Source organism: Symphalangus syndactylus, chromosome 19, assembly GCF_028878055.3.
Source record: "Symphalangus syndactylus isolate Jambi chromosome 19, NHGRI_mSymSyn1-v2.1_pri, whole genome shotgun sequence".
Taxonomy (NCBI): Eukaryota; Metazoa; Chordata; class Mammalia; order Primates; family Hylobatidae; genus Symphalangus; species Symphalangus syndactylus.
The window spans coordinates 12,299,292-12,316,967 of NC_072434.2; the positions used below are offsets into that span (position 1 = coordinate 12,299,292).

Genomic DNA, 17,676 nt, shown 5'->3' on the forward strand with positions numbered 1-17,676 from the left:
ATGAATATCCCTGTTCATGTTTCCATGAGACCTTTGAGAGAGTTATTCTGGAGTATATACAGAAGAAAGTATGGCATGTTTGCCAGATTTTCTAATATTGGCCACTTCTTATATTTCTAGGGTAAGTCCTGCTTAGTCATAGTATCAGGATGCTTTTCAGCTATGAATAATAGAAATATCTAACTTCAATTGTCTTAAACAGCAGGAAAATTTATTCTCTTACATTTTGAGATGTCTTAATGTACAGCTTCTTCAGCACTGTTTAATTTAGTGACTCAAAGACAGCATCAGGTTTCTTCTGTCGTTCCTGTCCTTCACCTCCACATGGGCATTGCCCTTTGCCAGATTTCCAGGGCTACATGCAGCTGCTACAGTGCCCAGCAGATGTAGAAGACTTTTTCTTTTCTTTGACTCCTTTTAAAAGTGAAGAAACTTTTCCAAGAAGCTTCTATTCTCCAACCTCAGTAGACTTTTCTTTGTGCTTCATTGACCAGAATTATGTCACATGCTCAGGGCTAAACTAATCCCTAGCCGTGGACTAAAACTATCAAAACTGAGTTAGACCAGTGACTCAAACTTGGCTGCATATTAGAATCACCTAGAAGCTTTAAGAACTGAATTAGAGCCTCTCAATTTCACTTAGCTGAATTATATTTACAATATTTTATCTATTTTTCACTACTATCTTGTTGTCTATTGTAATTATTGGTCTGACTTTTTGAAATTCTTTAAGTCTTTTATTTTCATGAATCTCCTTATGATTATTTACTATCAACTGTATCTAGAGTAACTTCTCTTGATTCATGTATTATTTTTGTATTTTCTTTTCCTTTTATGTCTTTGAATCAGGGGCATAAGACAGGAACCCCAGGGCTGGACCTGGTGGCTCATGCCTGTAATCCCAGAACTTTGGGAGGCTGAGTTAGGAGGATGGCTGAGGTCAGGAGTTCAAGACCAGCCTGGCAAACACAGTGAGACCCTCTCCATCTCTACAAAAAGTAAAAAAATAAGCTGGGTACAGTGGCATGCACCTATAGTCCCAGCTACATGGTAGGCTGAGGAGAGAGAATCACTTGAGCCCAGGAGTTGAAGGCTGCAGTAAGCTATGATTGCCCTACTGAGCACCAGCCTGGACAACAGAGTGAGATGTCTCTAAAAAATAAATAAAGATTTAAAAATACAAAAATTTTTTAAAAGAGGTAAACTCCAACTATTCAAGCATATTTCAAATCTTTGTTCATGATACACCTTCCAATATCTCATTTTTCAAAGTCATATGGTCAAGTTGAAACACAAGAAGCAGGGGATTCTGTTACATACAAGGCCATTGCAAGGGAATGGATAATATTGCTTAGGGGAAGTAAGAAGTAATACCTGTAATTTAATCTACCACCAGTAGAAAATGAAAAACGATGGTTCAGTGGTCATGGTAGCCAAAAATGAGAAAATGGACAATTCTGTCAAAAGCTACAGAAAGCCCAGTAGGATGTGAAAGGAATAGTAGGACTTTGAAAATGATATTTCATGTGGCTCAGAGGTGATTGGTAACTTTTACAGAAAATTAAAGTATTGAGGATAAAAGCTTGATTAAAGAGAATTAAGAATAAATTGGGTAGAAGAGTCATAGAAATGAAAAACCATGTGATACGGTTTGGATCTGTGTCCCCAGCCAAATCCCATGTTTAATGATAATCCCCACTATTGGTGGTGGGACCTGGTGGGAGGTATTTGGATCATGGGGGCAGAGTTCTTATGAATGGCGTAGCATCACCTGCTCAGTGCTGTTCTCATGATAGTGAGTGAGTGAGTTATCATGAGATCTGGTCATTTATAAGTGTGTAACACCTCCCCACTCTCTCCCTTGCTCCTACTCTGCCATGTAGGACACCTTGCTCCCCCTTCACCTTCTGCCATGATTGTAAGTTTCTTGAGGACTCCCCAGAAGCTGAGCAGATGTCAGCATCATGCTTTCTGTACAGCCTGCAGAACCATGAGACAATTAAACCTCCTTTCTTTATAAATTACCCAGTCTCAGGTATTTCTTTATAGCAATGAAGGAATGTACTAATACACTGTGTTTATGAAGAGCTGGAAAAGGGAAGGAAAGAACACACTCTTTTTTGTAAAATAGGAGAAAACTGTTTAAAAGCAGAAGTGAAGGGAGATTGAAGCTTCTTTGCTAGTAGTTAGGGAATAATTATAATCCTCAGGTCAGGCAGAGGGATGGTATGCAAAGTGTATGGAAAGACCATTTTAATCATCATCTTCGTCATCATAGCTAACATTTATTAAGCATTTACCATGGTACAGGCACTATATAAAGTACTTAACATAGATTATCTTGCTTAATCCTTAAAAAACTCCATGAGATATGCAGAATATATTTTCCCTATTCCATAAGTGTGGAAACAAACTCAGAGTCAGTAAATTGTCTGGAGCTATCCAGCAAATAAGGGGCAGAGCCAGCATCAGAATCTAAAGGCAACATTGTCCATCTTAAAGAAGGATGGGTTGAGGTGAAGATAATGTACCCTTAAGCCGAATGATCTCATTTCTATGAATTGTATTGGTGCTAAATAGAGAAAAAGTCAACTACAGTGGGAAGAATATATTAGTATCATAGAGAACCAAGGAGATATTAGAAAGAGTCACTCTGTAATGAACCAGTTCTCATCTCCCTCTGTCTGTTATCTTCAACTTGACAACAGATACTAAGAAGCTAAGAGGAACTAAGATTTATGACTTAACATGTCTACTGATAAAGCATGCCTAATAAGATGCTGGGACAAGGATAAGAACATTAATGAAAAGGTACCTGATTAACAGAGGCTGAAGCTGTTAGCAGAGATGGTGAGTGTATTTAAAATAGATGAGTGAGAGCACCTGGGTGACACTGCACACAGTAGGGGAAAAAAGAGGCTGAGAATCTCAGCTGGGAGAGTACCCTGTGCTTTTTTCAATTCTTGTGCTGGGAAACCCAAAGTGTTCTGTGTTGAGAGATATTCATTGGACCTAAATCAAGCCTTGGATATTGCACATCACAGAGACGGTATTAGCGGTGGAGGTGTGGGGGTGAGGATGGAAAGAGGGACAACCCTGGATTTTTTTTTTCACTGTATTAACATAGATAATATCAGTGACTTCTACTTCCAGACACAAGAGAGTGAATGGAGTTGGGCTTATTCTCTTACTGTAAACAACTAGAAAACCAGACAAAAATCTATGAAAAAAGCTCCTTTTGGTAATTAGTATAGTTCTGTGACTCCTCAGAGAAGGGAGACAAATGAGATAAGCCCTATGATAATACCAACCTTCTGCCTGGAGATACTTTCTGGACCACAATACACACTCAAGAAGAATATGATATCACAGAGTTGAGAAGACAAAAATTTGAATTTGAAGAGGCTGAGTGGTTGGAATGTGCTCAGTGCAGAAAATGCTGAGGATCTTTATAGAGTTCCTCTTGCAACTACAGCTCACTGCTATCTGTAGGCTGAAACTGCATAAGCCAGGCAAAGAACTACCAGGTATCTGTAAGCTGAATATTTCCAGAGGCAATACAGGGCTAGTAGAAGTTTGAGTTATGACCAGCCAGGGTTTAGGGTCCTTGCTTAATATTGAGGGCATTCCAAAATAAGTCACAGCTTAGTTATAGGACTAAATAAGCCCTAGAGTAAAGTCTACTTAATAAAGTTTAATAAAGCCTGAAAAAGGATCAAGCTGATATGTAATTAACTGCCAGTCAGAACACAGTTCAACATCCATTAAAAAGGACAATATCCAGCATTCAACAATATGAAGGCACAATGTCCAGCATCCAATCCAAAATTACCAGGCATGCCTAAAAACACACACACACACACACACAAAACATGACCCGTAACTAGGAGAAAAATCAGTTAACAGAAATAGACCTAAAATGACAGAGAAAATGGAATTAACAAACAAGGTCTTTTAAACAGCTATTGTAAATATGCATGTCACTGGAGTCCCAGAAAGAATGAAGGGCAGAAAAAATATCAAGTAGTGGCTAAAAGCTTTTCATATTTTATGAAAATTATAAACTCATAGATCCAAGCAGGTCAACAACTCCAAGAAGGATAGACACAAAATAAAATCACACCAAAGGAGTTCATAATCAAATTACTGAACAAAATTGACAATGTTTTAAGAGCTGACAAAAAAATTACATACAGAGGAACAAAGATAACAATACTCACATATGTCTTCTCAGAAACTTTTAAATCAGAAGAAAATGAAATGACATCTTTAAAGAGCTGTAACAAAAACAGCAAACTGTCAACCTAGAATTCTATATCCAATAAAAATACCATTCAAAAATAAATATGAAATAAAAACTTTTTCAGGCAAACAAAAGCTGACAGAATTATTCACCAGTGGACTTAAAATGCAAATTCTTCAGATGGAAGGCAAATACTATCAATGAAACTTAGATCTATACAAATGAAGGAAGAGCATCATACATGGATAAATGCAAAGAATAAATAGCAAATCCCAAAAGGTTATATACTTTATGATTCCATATATTCAATATTCTTGAAATGACCAAATTATAGAAATGGAAAACAGATTAGTGGTTGGTAGGAGTTAATGAGAAGAGGATTAAAGAAAGTTGGAAGGAAGTGGGTGTGACTATAAAAGGGGAATGAGGAATCTTGTGATGAACTGTTGTTAAGAAGATATTTTAGTGGGGAAATAGTCTTTCAACAAATGGTTCTACAAAATTGGATATTCATATACAAAAAATGGACTTCAACCCTTTACTCTAGACTCAAAAATTAACTTGAAATAGGTAGTATTCTGAAACATAAAAATTAAAACTGTAAAACTAGAAGTTTTTCAACATTGGCATATGCAAAGATTTCTTAGGACACAAAACATTTGAAACATAAAAGAAAAAAACGATACATTGGACTTTATCAAAGGCACTATTAAGAAAGACACCATTAAGAAAATGAAATTTTTAGCCACAGACTAAGCTGATAAAGGTTGGAGTCCAGAACGTATTAAAAAAACTCATACAACTCAATTAAAAATAAATTTTTTAAATAGGCAAAAGATTTGGACAGACACTTCACACACACACACACACACACACACACACACACACATGAATGGCCAAAAGCACATGAAAAGATGCTCTATTTAATTAGTCATCAAGGAAAGGCAATTGAAAACTACATGAGATACCCACTATGATGAATAAAATTAAAAAGACTTACATATATTGCTTGTGGGTATGTAGAATAGTATTAACATTTTGGAAATCAGGTTGGCAGTTTCTTACAAAGTTAGGCATACACTTATAAGACCTGGTGTTTCCACTTCTGTTCATTTACCAAAGCGCAATGAAAACATGTTTGCACAGGCCGGGCGCGGTGGCTCACGCTTGTAATCCCAGCACTTTGGGAGGCTGAGGTGGGCGGGTCACGAGGTCAGGAGATCGAGACCACGGTGAAACCCCGTCTCTACTAAAAATACAAAAAAAAATTAGCTGGGCGTGGTGGCAGGCGCCTGTAGTCCCAGCTACTCGGAGAGGCTGAGGCAGGAGAATGGCGTGAACCCGGGAGGCGGAGCTTGCAGTGAGCCAAGATCGTGCCACTGCACTCCAACCTGGGTGACAGAGCGAGACTGCATCTCAAAAAAAAAAAAAAAAAGAAAAAAGAAAAAGAAAACATGTTCGCACAAAAACTTGTATATCAGTGTTCATAATAACTAAAACGAGGGAAAAATATCAAGTGTCCTTAAGCAGATGAATGCAAAGCAAACTTTAGTCTATTTATATGAGAATACTCTCAGCAATAAAAAAGCAATGTATTAGAGATACGCATGACACATGGTTGAATCTCAAATATATTATCCTGAGTTATAAAAAAGTCCAGATCCCAAATAGTACATGCTGTAGGATTTATCTGGAATTATAGAAAAGGGCAAAACTTACTTAAAATGACATAAAGTAGATCAATTGTTACCTAGGGTTGGGCATTTTGAGACAGAGCGGCACAAGGGACTTTTTAGGGGTAATAAAAATATTCTGTATCTTGAATGTGTTGGTTATATGGTGGTCACATTTGTGAAAATACATCAAACTATGAACTGAAATGGGAGTACTTTGTCACATGTAAATTATACCTCAATAAAATTGTTTTTCAGAAAGCACCATCTAATTGCTTTTCACAAAAGCTTTGGTCACACAGCCACATGTCATGCTAAAGCAGAGGAGTATCTGTGGGTGGTTTTCTATTCTTGACATTGCCCCCACTTTAATATGAATTTGCTTTGCACATATATATGTGTGTGTGTGTGTAAACATATACATATATTTCTATGTATATGTGTGTGTGGATACAAATATTGAAATAAAATTCACCTACCATACAATTTGCACAATTAAAATGTACAATTCAATAGTTTTAAGTATATTATTGAGTTGTGCAGCCATCACCACTATCAATTTCAGAACATTTTCATAACTCCCCAAAGAAACCCCATACCCATTTTCAGTTGCTTTCCATTTCTCCTCACATTTCCTAGCCCTAGGCAACCACTAATCTACTTTCTCTAAATGTAGATTTACCTGTTCTGGACACTTTATATAAATTGAATTGTACAATATGTGGTCCTTTGTGACTGGCTTATTTCACTTGAAATAACATTTTCAAGGTTCTAATATTTTGTAGCATTTATCAGTACTTCATTCCTTTTTATTACTGAATAATATTTTATTGTATGGCTATACCACATCTAATTCATCTGTTCATGAGTTGACAGGTATATGGGCTGTTTTCACTTTTTTGGACATTATGAACAATGCTTCTATGAACATTATGAACATTCAGGTACAAGTTTTCATATGGATATTTGTTTCTGCCTTTTTTGGGTATAGACTTAGGAGTGGAATTGCTGAGTCATCTGGTAACTCCACATTTAACATCTTGAGGAACTGCTAAACTGTTTTCCAAAGCATCTGCACCACTTTACATTCTTCCAACAATTTCAGTGTTCTAATGTCTCTACATCATCACCAACACTTGTCGTTTTGATTATGGCCATTTTAATGGGTGTAAAGTGATGTCTCATTGTGGTTTTGATTTGCATTTCCCGTATGACTAGGGATGTTGAACATCTTTTCATGTGCTTTTTGGCCATTTCTATATCTTCTTTGGAGAAATGTCTATTTAGATTCTTTGCCTATTTTTAATTGGGTTATTTTTTCACTATTGAGTTATGACTTTTTTATAATATATTCTGGATACAAATCTCTTATAAGGTATTTTATTTGCAAATATTTTCTGCTAGTCTGTGGGTTGTTTTTTACTTGCTTGATGGTATCTTTTGCAGTACAAAAGTTTAGGTTTTCATATAGTCCAATTTATCTAGTTTTCTTCTGTAGACTGTACTTTTGGTGTCACAATTAAGAAGGCTTTGCCTAACTCAGGGTCATGAAGATTTGCCCCTATATTTTCATCTAAGAGTTTTAGAGCATTAGCTCTTACAATTAAGACTATGATCCATTTTGAGTTAAACTTTGCATATGGTGTGAGGTAGGGGTCCAACTTCATTCACTTGCATGCAGATATCCAGTTGTCTTAACACTACTTGTTGAAAAAGTTTTTATTCCCCCATTGAGTTGTATTGGTATATATGCGTTTTTTTCAACTAAAGCTGATCTGTAACATACTTTTTGACCCACATTTAGCCTGGATCCATCAGCTACCTGAGATAGAGAATGATGATAAGGATCAAAATGGGAATTCACCCATTTCATTTGATTGTGCTTTGCCCCACAATCTAGGCTAAGTTTCAAAATAAAAACTATCTGTCTTAAAGACTTGGGGGAAAAGTAAGAGAGAGGCCTTATTCCAGTTTGAAAAACAGAGGTTCTGAACTGTACCTTTCTCCCTACTTAGGAAAATGCGATTGGGGTGTAGGAGAGGCTAGCAAGGTGGCCCAGCTTCTATTCTATCTGGAGATACTGTTTTTCAAAGTCTTTCCTTACATAAAATGCATTTATTAGCAAAAGAAATAACACTTAAGAGTTACAAAGCTTAGCTTCAGCATTGTGTGTACACTGTGAACATTTAGGCATCAAATGAACAGCTGCCTTTTTTTTTTTCTTTGCTACCATATTCCTACTGCCCTAGAACCTAAGATCATTTAGTTTGACCCAAAATGTTCTCTAAAGGCTATGAGCGTTGAGTTTTAATAAGTAGTTAACAGATTTAGATCTGGATTTCATACTGCTTTGGTGCTTAAAAACTATATGACCTTGGTCAAGTTATCTAAACTTTTTGAGCTCAGTTTCAGGTAAAACATGCAGTAATAATAAACTACCTTGCAGTATTATTGTAAGGACTGAATTAATGAGCTCTCATATGAAAATATTTGTTCCAGACATTGCACATAATATCTCTGCATTGGGAGACTATGGGGGCATATATTTAGCTTGACAAATGAAGCAGATTGTATATTCCAGAGATAGCTTTAATATTACCTTCCATTCCACATGTTCTTCTTCTTTTTTTTTTAATTATACATTAAGTTTTAGGGTACATGTGCACAACGTGCAGGTTAGAGGTCACCCCAGTCTTTGAATCTTTCTGACTGAGGCTCCAGATATCAAGAAACAGAGACAAGCCATCCTACTGGGCCTTTTCTAAATTTCTCATGTTCAGAATCTGTGAACATAGTAAAATGCTAGTTGTCTTACACTGCTACTGGTGAAGTGATTTGTTTTGAAACAATCAAAACCAGAATTTTCTCCACCTGCCTTGATTGTTGTTGTCCAAGTGTCTCACTCCCTCCATAGGGATAGGATTTGGGCACTAAAGCTGCAGCCCAAACCCTTAAGGTTACCATCCGTTGAGTGTTTACTGTGTGCAGTGGCAGCTGACACACGTTTTGTTTGCAATTAGTCCTCACAGCACAGGAAGCTATCTTCCTTCTCCTTTCTTTTCTCACTTCCCCACTGAGTTGAGAGGAACTTGGTGATAATCTCTTACTACCAACACTGTTCTTGAAGGAGCATGGTAGGGGAACCTGGAACTGCATAGTGGACCTCAGCCCTGCAATGCCTTAGTCTCTCCTAAGCTGCTCCTCATTCCCCACATCCTCACTGCCGTGGCATTGCTACCATGCTGAGGGGGTAGAGATGGCATTCTAGGGTCATACCTGGTTCAATAGTGGAGACAGCTACTCTGCTGCCAGGCTGAGGGAAGCCTGCCCCAGCACTATCCACTCCATGCCATAGGCATGTGAGAGCTGGGCTCAGCTGGTATCAGAGGGGATCCAGTCAAACCCTCTGCATGTTTCTTGTAAATTAGCTCTACCTTTAGCAATGAACTCATGAGGCTCTCTGGAATGTGCTGTTCTATCCTGTACTGATCCAGTTGGCACGTGCCATGGCACCTCTAGTTAGCAAGTTTTCTAATTGCCCTCTCCTGAGAAGGGTGCATGTGCTTGTATGATCGGGAGCTCCAAAAACGACCACTTGAGGCCTTTCTACATGACAGGGGAGAGGTCAGGGTTGACAGAGTTCAAGAGTACTTCATATGGAGCACCTAATGCTCTGGAACAGAGAGTGAACAAGTTTAGCATAGAGACCTGCATCGAGAAGGAAGGACACAGTTCTGGCTGCAGCCTTTCATGAGGGAACACTGGCAAGGCACAGCTCCTGTCGGCCTCAGCACCTGATTTTCCCTGCTTTCCTAATAAGAGCTGTGAAGAGGAGGGTTGAGAAACAAAATGTAATGCCAGTGATGGAGGTACCATTCAGATCTTGCACATAAACGTGGAAACATTCCATAAAATCTGTCATCTGTAACTTAACTGGAAATGGCATTTACTATTATCAAGGGGGAAAGTGGTTTTGACTAAGCTGGTCACCAGCTCGGAAACCTCTGGTGACTACATGTTGCCCAAAGTACTGATACTGGAGTTTAATATGATGTCGAGTCCACTTCAGCCATCTTCCCAGATTGCAGCCTGCTAGTAGTCCTGTACTCAGGAGCTAGTAATGTGATTTTGGATAAGGCCTTTTCTGGGTCTGCCCTTTGTCTTTTGTAAAATGAACAGCCTAACTTAAATGGTCTTGAGATTTTCAGAGCTAAAAGTAATCTTAGATTCTATCCCCCTCCACCCCCTAGTGCCCAACACTCTGCTGGGTAACGAGCATGTGCTTGGTGGGTGCATCGATAGGCTCACCAGGTAAAGCAGACCAAGCCTTTCTGCTCCTTATCATCCCTAAACTTAAAATTGCTCTTTTTGGAAGCTCTTCATGGATTCAAGGAAGTTCTCTTGGCCATTCCTTTTTTTCATAGGGGATAAGTGATGCTGCTTTCTTCCTGAACCTTCTAACACAAGTCATCAAAGCCTAACTTGACACGCATGCCTTGAATCCCTTCTCTTACCTTCTAGGATGGGCAAATCACAGTTAGTATTTGGTTTTCCTGCCAGACAGCCCACTGGCTTCAGGGAATCTTTGGGGAAGAATGAGACACTCCTATTGGTTTGTACATTTTTGAGATTCAGCCAAACAATAGTAAGCTAAGGCTTCCTTAAGCTGAGATAAGGGCCTTTTCTCCATTTCCTGAACATTTCTCTAATGTCGCCCTTTCTACAAGAGCAGGAACTGGGTCTTATTTCTATTTGTATGTTCAGCATCTAGCACAGTCACTCTTAAGTGGATACTCACAAATACTTATTTTGAGCAAAGCAAAAAGGAATTGTTTTTCAATCCTGCCTCTAATTATTGAAAATACTGGCCAGGCATGGTGACTCAGGCTTGTAAATCCAGCACTTTGGGAGGCTGAGGCAGGATGATTGCTTGAGACCAGGAGTTCGAGACCAGCCTGGGCAACATAGTGAGACCCTATCTCTACAACAACACAGAATCAGCTTGGCATGGTAGCATGAGCCAGCTACTTGGGAGGCTGAGGTGGGAGGATCTTTTGAGCCCAGGAGTTCAAGGTTGCAGTGAGTTAAGATTGCACCATTGCCCTTTTGCGCCAGTTGCCGCTGCAGCAGGTCCATGTTTGCAGTGAGTACCGCTATTCCTGGCCCAGTAGCACCTGAGCCCCAGGTTTGACCGAGTCCATGCTGCAATGGATCCCAACACCATTATCGAGGCCCTGCGGGGCACCATGGACCCAGCCCTGTGAGAGGCCATGGAGTGCCAGCTCAATGAAGCACACAAGTCTCTGAATTTTGTCTCAACGCTGCTCCAGATTACTATGTCAGAACAGCTGGATTTACATGTGAGACAGGCAGGTGTTATCTGTTTGAAAAATATAACACAATATTGGCCTGGTCAGGAAACAGTACAAGGGTATATATCCCCTTATACTATTCCAGAAGAAGATTGCCATTGTATTCGAGAAAATATTGTAGAAGCCATTATCTATTCTCCTGAGCTCATCAGGGTACAGCTTACTACATGCATTCATCACATCATCAAACATGATTATCCAAGCCACTGGACTGCCATCGTGGACAAAATTGGCTTTTATCTTCAGTATGATAACAGTGCTTTTTGGCTAAGAATTCTTCTTTGCCTTTATCAGCTTGTGAAAAATTATGAGTATAAAAAACTACAGGAGTGGAGTCCATTGGTAGCAGCAATGCAGCATTTTCTGCCAGTTCTAAAGGATCATTTCATCCAGCTTCTTTCTGACCAGTCTGATCAGTCTGTCTTCATCCAGAAACAAATATTCAAGATCTTCTACACTCTTGTTCAGTATATACTACCACTGGAACTGATAAACCAACAGAACCTGACAGAATGGGTAGAAATTTTAAAGACTGAAACACTTCGAATTGAAGAAGATGATCGACCTGAGTTATCATAGTGGAAATGCAAGAAGTGGGCCTTACATATTTTAGCAAGACTTTTTGAAAGATATGGAAGCTCTGGCAATGTTTCCTAGGAGTATAATGAATTTGCTGAAGCGTTTCTGAAGGAATTTGTTGTTGGTGTCCAGCAAGTTTTACTGAAAGTGTTATAACAGTACAAGGAGAAGCAATATATGGCTCCTCAAGTTTCACAACAGACATGAAGTTCTATTAATCAAGGAGTTTCTCATGCTCTCACCTGGAAGAATCTGAAGCCCCATATACAAGGCATTATCCAAGATGTTATTTTTCCATTGATGTGTTATACAGATGCTGATGAGGAACTTTGGGAAGAAGACCCTTAGAATATATATGCATGAAGTTTGATGTGTCTGAAGACTTCATTTCTTTTGCCACTGCTGCCCAGAAGCTTTTGTTTACAGCCCATAGTAAGAGGAAAGAGGTACTTCAAAAGACTATGGGATTTTGTTACCAGATTCTTACAGAACCAAATGCTGACCTTCAAAAAAAAGATGGAGCTCTGCATGATTGGCTGTTCAGCTGAAACACTTCTGAAGAAAAAGATCTGTAAAGATCAGATGGAATACATATTCCAGAATTATGTATTCTCTCTTCAGCAGTGAACTAGGCTACATGAGAGCAAGGGCTTGCTGGGTACTTCACTATTTTTGTGAAGTAAAGTTCAAAAGTGATCAGAACCTTCAAACAGCTTTAGAGCTAACACGAAGATGTCTGATTGATGATAGAGACATGACTTTGAAAGTGGAAGCTGCCATTGTCCTTCAAGTATTGATCAGCAATCAAGAAAAATCTAAAGAATATATCACACCGTTCATCAGACTTGCAATGCAGTCTCTTCTTCATATTATAAGAGAAACAGAAAATGATGACCTTACCAATATAATTCAAAAATGATCTGTGAAAATAGTGAAGAAGTTACTCCTATTGCAGTAGAAATGATACAACAGTTGGCAATGACATTTAGCCAAGTAATCCAGATGGGGCCAGATGAAGAAGGTAGTGATGACAATAGCATGTCTCAGAATTCTATGAGATCTTCTCTTTAGCACATAGCCTGACATGTCAGCAAGTGTCTCCACCGGTGTGGCAGCTACTACCCCTTGCATTTCAAGTCTTTCAGCAAGATGGCTTTGATTACTTTACAGATATGATGCCCCTCCTTTATAATTATGTAACAGTTGATACCAAGACACTTCTGTTTGATACCAAGTATCTTGAAATGATATATAGTATGTGCAAAAAGCTTCTTACAGGAGTTGCAGGAGAAGATGCAGAGTGTCATGTGGCAAAATTGTTAGAGGTCATCATTCTGCAGTGCAAAGGGCATGACATTGACCAGTGCATTCCCTTATTCGTGGAAGCAGCCTTAGAAAGACTGACAAGAGAGGTTAAGACAAGTGAACTTCGAACTATGGGTCTGCAAGTTGCAACTGCAGCTTTACATTATAATGCATACCTATTACTCAATACCTTAGAAAATCTTCACTTCCCTAATAATGTTGAACCAGTTACAAATCATTTTATTAGTGGCTTAATGATGTTGACTGTTTCTTGGGGCTTCATGACAGAAAGATGTGTGTTCTCAGTCTCTGTGCTCTTATTGATATGGAACAGATACCCCAAGGTTTAAATCAGGTTTCTGGACAGATTTTGCCAGCTTTTATCCTTTTATTTAATGGATTAAAAAGAGCATATGCCTGCCATGCAGAACACAAGAATGACAGTGATGATGATGAAGCTGAAGATGATGAAACTGAGGAACTGGGGAGTGATGAAGATGATATTGATGAAGATGGGAAAGAATATTTGGAGAGTCTGGCCAAGCAGGCAGGTGAAGATGGAGATGATGAAGATTGGGAAGAAGATGATGCTGAAGAGACTGCTCTGGAAGGCTATTCCACAATCACTGATGATGAAGATAACTCTGTTGATGAGTATCAGGTATTTAAAACTATCTTTCAAACCGTTCAAAATCATAATCCTGTGTGGTATCAGGCTCTGACTCACGGTCTTAATGAAGAACAAAGAAAACAGTTACAGACATAGCAACTCTGGCCGATCAAAGAAGAGCAGCTCATGAATCCAAAATGATTGAGAAGCATGGAGGATACAAATTCAGTGCTCCAGTTGTGCCAAGTTCTTTCAATTTTGGAGGCCAAGCACCAGGTATGAATTGAGTTATCTCTTTCTTTCCTACTGTGTGACTGTAGTGAAGAGCTTGTGTTCCTCCTCATAGTGGTTCCAGAACTGGTTCATTTGTCTATTCTAAACTAATGATCAATAGATAGACAGAAAAAAAAAATCACAGCAACAACCCCAGGAGATGGGACCTGATCATGCAACCTGGCACTGGAAAAGAAACCAGCGGGATTTTGGGGGTGGGGGAGATTGGAGGTACCTTAGGGGGTGTACTTTCTTTATTTTTTGAAGAAAGTAAGATCCTGACTGTGAAGCTTCAAAGTGAGACACTGTGGACATCTGAAACAAGAGGGGATGTCATGAAGGCAGCTTTTCTTTTTCTGAGGAAAAAATAGGCATGGGCTACAGGACTATTTAAAATGTCTCATTTACAGTATAAAGCTCAAAGGTAGATGTAATTTTTAAACCTGTGAGAATTTGTCCAATTTCTGTCTCTTCCTCACCATTGGGTATCTATTCTCTACATGTAAATAAGATAAGGTAATCTGACAGCGTTATTCAATCTTCATCATTTTTATTCATCATTGTTCCTATGTAGATTATTGGACATTTATTGTAGCACTACATAACTGATTATAAAATTCTGTAAATGAGTTAGCACTTTCATATTGAAACAAGCCTGCTAGCCTATGCATAAAATAGCAAAATGTTTGCTGTTTATAAAAAGATGTAATGGGGTGGGGGGCAAGGGTAATTTCAAGTTATTAATTTAAAAATGAATTAGCAATTTTGTACCTGGTGACTTTGTGGTCCACTCACTTCTGACAGGGACTTGAATTCGGTATGTAAAAATGGGTTAGTGGTATTTCATTGCTGCTAAAAATGATAACTCCCTCTGTGTCCTGTTTTTCTTAAAGCTGTCAGTGTAGAAGTCGGTATTTAAATACCAGACCTTACTATAAAAAATAAGAAAGGTGGTATCTAGAGCATGTTAATTGGATATGAAGTTCTACTGTTAAAGAGTTGATCTAAGAGTATGGCTAAACATCTATATATGCAATCTATTAAAATAACTTAATTCAGCTATTATGTCTTGATTTGATTTCAGTTTTATAACAATATAAACAATTTATAACAATTATAACAATTTTTTCCTCATTGGCCTGTTTTTAATCCTGTACGTAGAAAGAGTACAAAATGCACACTTAAAAAATTGAAATTTAACACTTACCCACGCCCCCTTCCGCATCTCTTCTACCCCTCTTGTTGATTGTGGTATTTGATCTTAACTAGATAGGCTGAAGTCATGTGGTTCCCTCCAGAAACCACTATTGATACCACTGCAAAAACAAGCCAGCAAAAAGACAGTGTAGAGAGGTTGGCTTGCTTCCCTTTCTTCCCAACTGCATGTTGAAAAATAAGACTTTATTGATCTTAAACATCTGTCAGATGAGTCATCATTGGGTTATTTTTTATATACATGTGTACACAAAATGTTTCAAATTGAAAGCAACATCTTAATGGATTCAAAACTATTACAAGCTGTTGTCTAAAACAGATGAGAAAATCTATAACTGTAAAAACAAATTCACATATTGATATTTAAAATGCATAATTAAGAAAAAAAAAAGATTGCAACACTGCACTTTGTCTCAGCCATGTGGACAAATCACCCATTTGGGCACATTTTTACCCTGACTTCTTTCTGTTCAAGCCTTTACAGTGACCACCAGACAGTCTCCCCTCACCCCCACCCCCATACGGAAACTTCTGTTGTTGCCTGGGAAACAGAATAAGACCTGTCTCAAAAAAGAAAATTCAAAGGTCCGGCCTTACGCATAAACAAAATAGGCATCTGTCCCCATGACTCATGATGTGACTTTTAAAGTGCCTGTAAGGCCTCAGGCTCCCATATTTATTCTCTGCTTCTGTAGGATCAAGCTCCCAGATATGTGAAATTCCTTTAACAAGGGTAAAGTCTTCATTATATAAAGCACTAAACATGTAGTTGCTTGGGTGAACAGTAACCTATTGACCTGTATGTGCTCTAAGCCAGTGCTTCTCAGATTTTAATGTGCATACACATCACTTGAGGGTCTTGTTAACATGCAGATTCTAACACAGTAGGCGTGGGGTAGGCTCATGGCTTTGTATTTCTCACAAGCCCCCAGGAAGGCTCTAAGCTAGAGCGTCTCAACTAAGAGTGCATCCAACTTATCCATGATGCTATTAAAACGTTTAGATTCAAGACTTCCATTATAGGCTACTAAATGAGCACCTCCAGAGTAAACATCAGGCATGAGTATTTTTTATATATATATATATATAATATAAAATATATATATTATATAATATAAAATATATATATTATATAAAATATATATATTATATATATATAATATATATTATATATATATAATATATATATTATATATGTATAAAACATACATATACACATATACATATATATATAACACCACCTCTACCGGTGATTCCAATGTGTTCCTCTGGGTGAGAACCATTACCAAGATTAGTTTATCTTGATGGGAAGTTCTAGCATGAGGGTAGGGGCGAGGGGATACTGTCTGGCAGTCACTGTAAAGGCTTGAACAGAGAAGAGTTACACTTCTGGGGTAAAAATGTGCCCAAATGGGTAATTTTGTGCATGTGGCAGAGACAGAGCTGGATAATGAGGATGAAGAGGCTGGACAAATGTCTTTGCCTTCATTTGTGTTCTTTAGCTTTAATGTTTCATCTTGTTCAACTTTCTCATCACCTCACCCTTCAGGTAAGCTGCCCTAGAAGTCAGTGGGAGAAACAGTTTTGGGGTGGGGGTTAGGGAGGAGCAGCAGAAATCTACCCTTAATGCTCATTTGAAGAGCAAGGAGCAACTGGTGTTCAAGTTTTTTCCAGGGGCTGTTTCTGGTTCTTTTGGCGTCAAGTGAGTGGGGATTATTCCAGGCGGGCTCTGGTTTGAGAGTGCTACATGAAACATCCCTCCCAGCAAATTTCTCTAAAGAGTGATTGATACTTACATTACGAATGAGTTCAGTGAAAACTGTGGACTCTAGCTAAATATGGAAAACAGAGTTTTTAGATGGCAGCTGCCCAAAGGGTTTGGAACTCTTTTTCTATAACAAGCTCAGTTGAAAACTTGAGGTTTTCTAAGGAGGAACATTTGAAAGTGTCTTGGTGATGGAAACAAAGTAACATGTACAGCAAAAGGCAGAGATGACTCCAGAATGCCTGCATCATTGCTTGGGGCAGGAGACCACCTGCTAGCCAGGTGGCATATTAAGATTAAGAGTAAGCTAATTGCCTACTTTTTTAATGCTTGTGAAGTTATTCTTTGCAAATAAATGAGCCACCCAGGTACAGCTCAAGTACTTGCAGGTGGAACGAATCACTGCAGGGAGAAAGTACTAAGGGGATAAGTGGGCTATATTAACAGCAGTGTCCAGCCCCCTTGACTATGTGTGAAGCCATCACCAGCACTCCCAGCTGAGTCGTGACACTCTGCTATAGAAAGGCAGCAGGTGAGTGGGGAGGGCAGGTGACCCCAAATAGCACATGAGCCTACTGAGACTGGGTTTCGCTGTCCACGGTGCTAGCAGAGCAGCTTTGTGCTCTCTGGCTCAGTCTATA

At 38.7% G+C, this 17,676-nt stretch overlaps 1 protein-coding gene and 1 pseudogene across 2 annotated transcripts in view; both read left to right on the forward strand.

Annotated features, from left to right (window-relative positions):
• KCNH1 (potassium voltage-gated channel subfamily H member 1) overlaps positions 1-17,676 on the forward strand; it is a 461,331-nt gene that overhangs the window by 268,203 nt on the left and 175,452 nt on the right. The gene's annotated exons all lie outside the window — the stretch shown is intronic.
• On the forward strand, positions 10,055-16,321 carry LOC129458208 (importin-7-like; annotated as a pseudogene).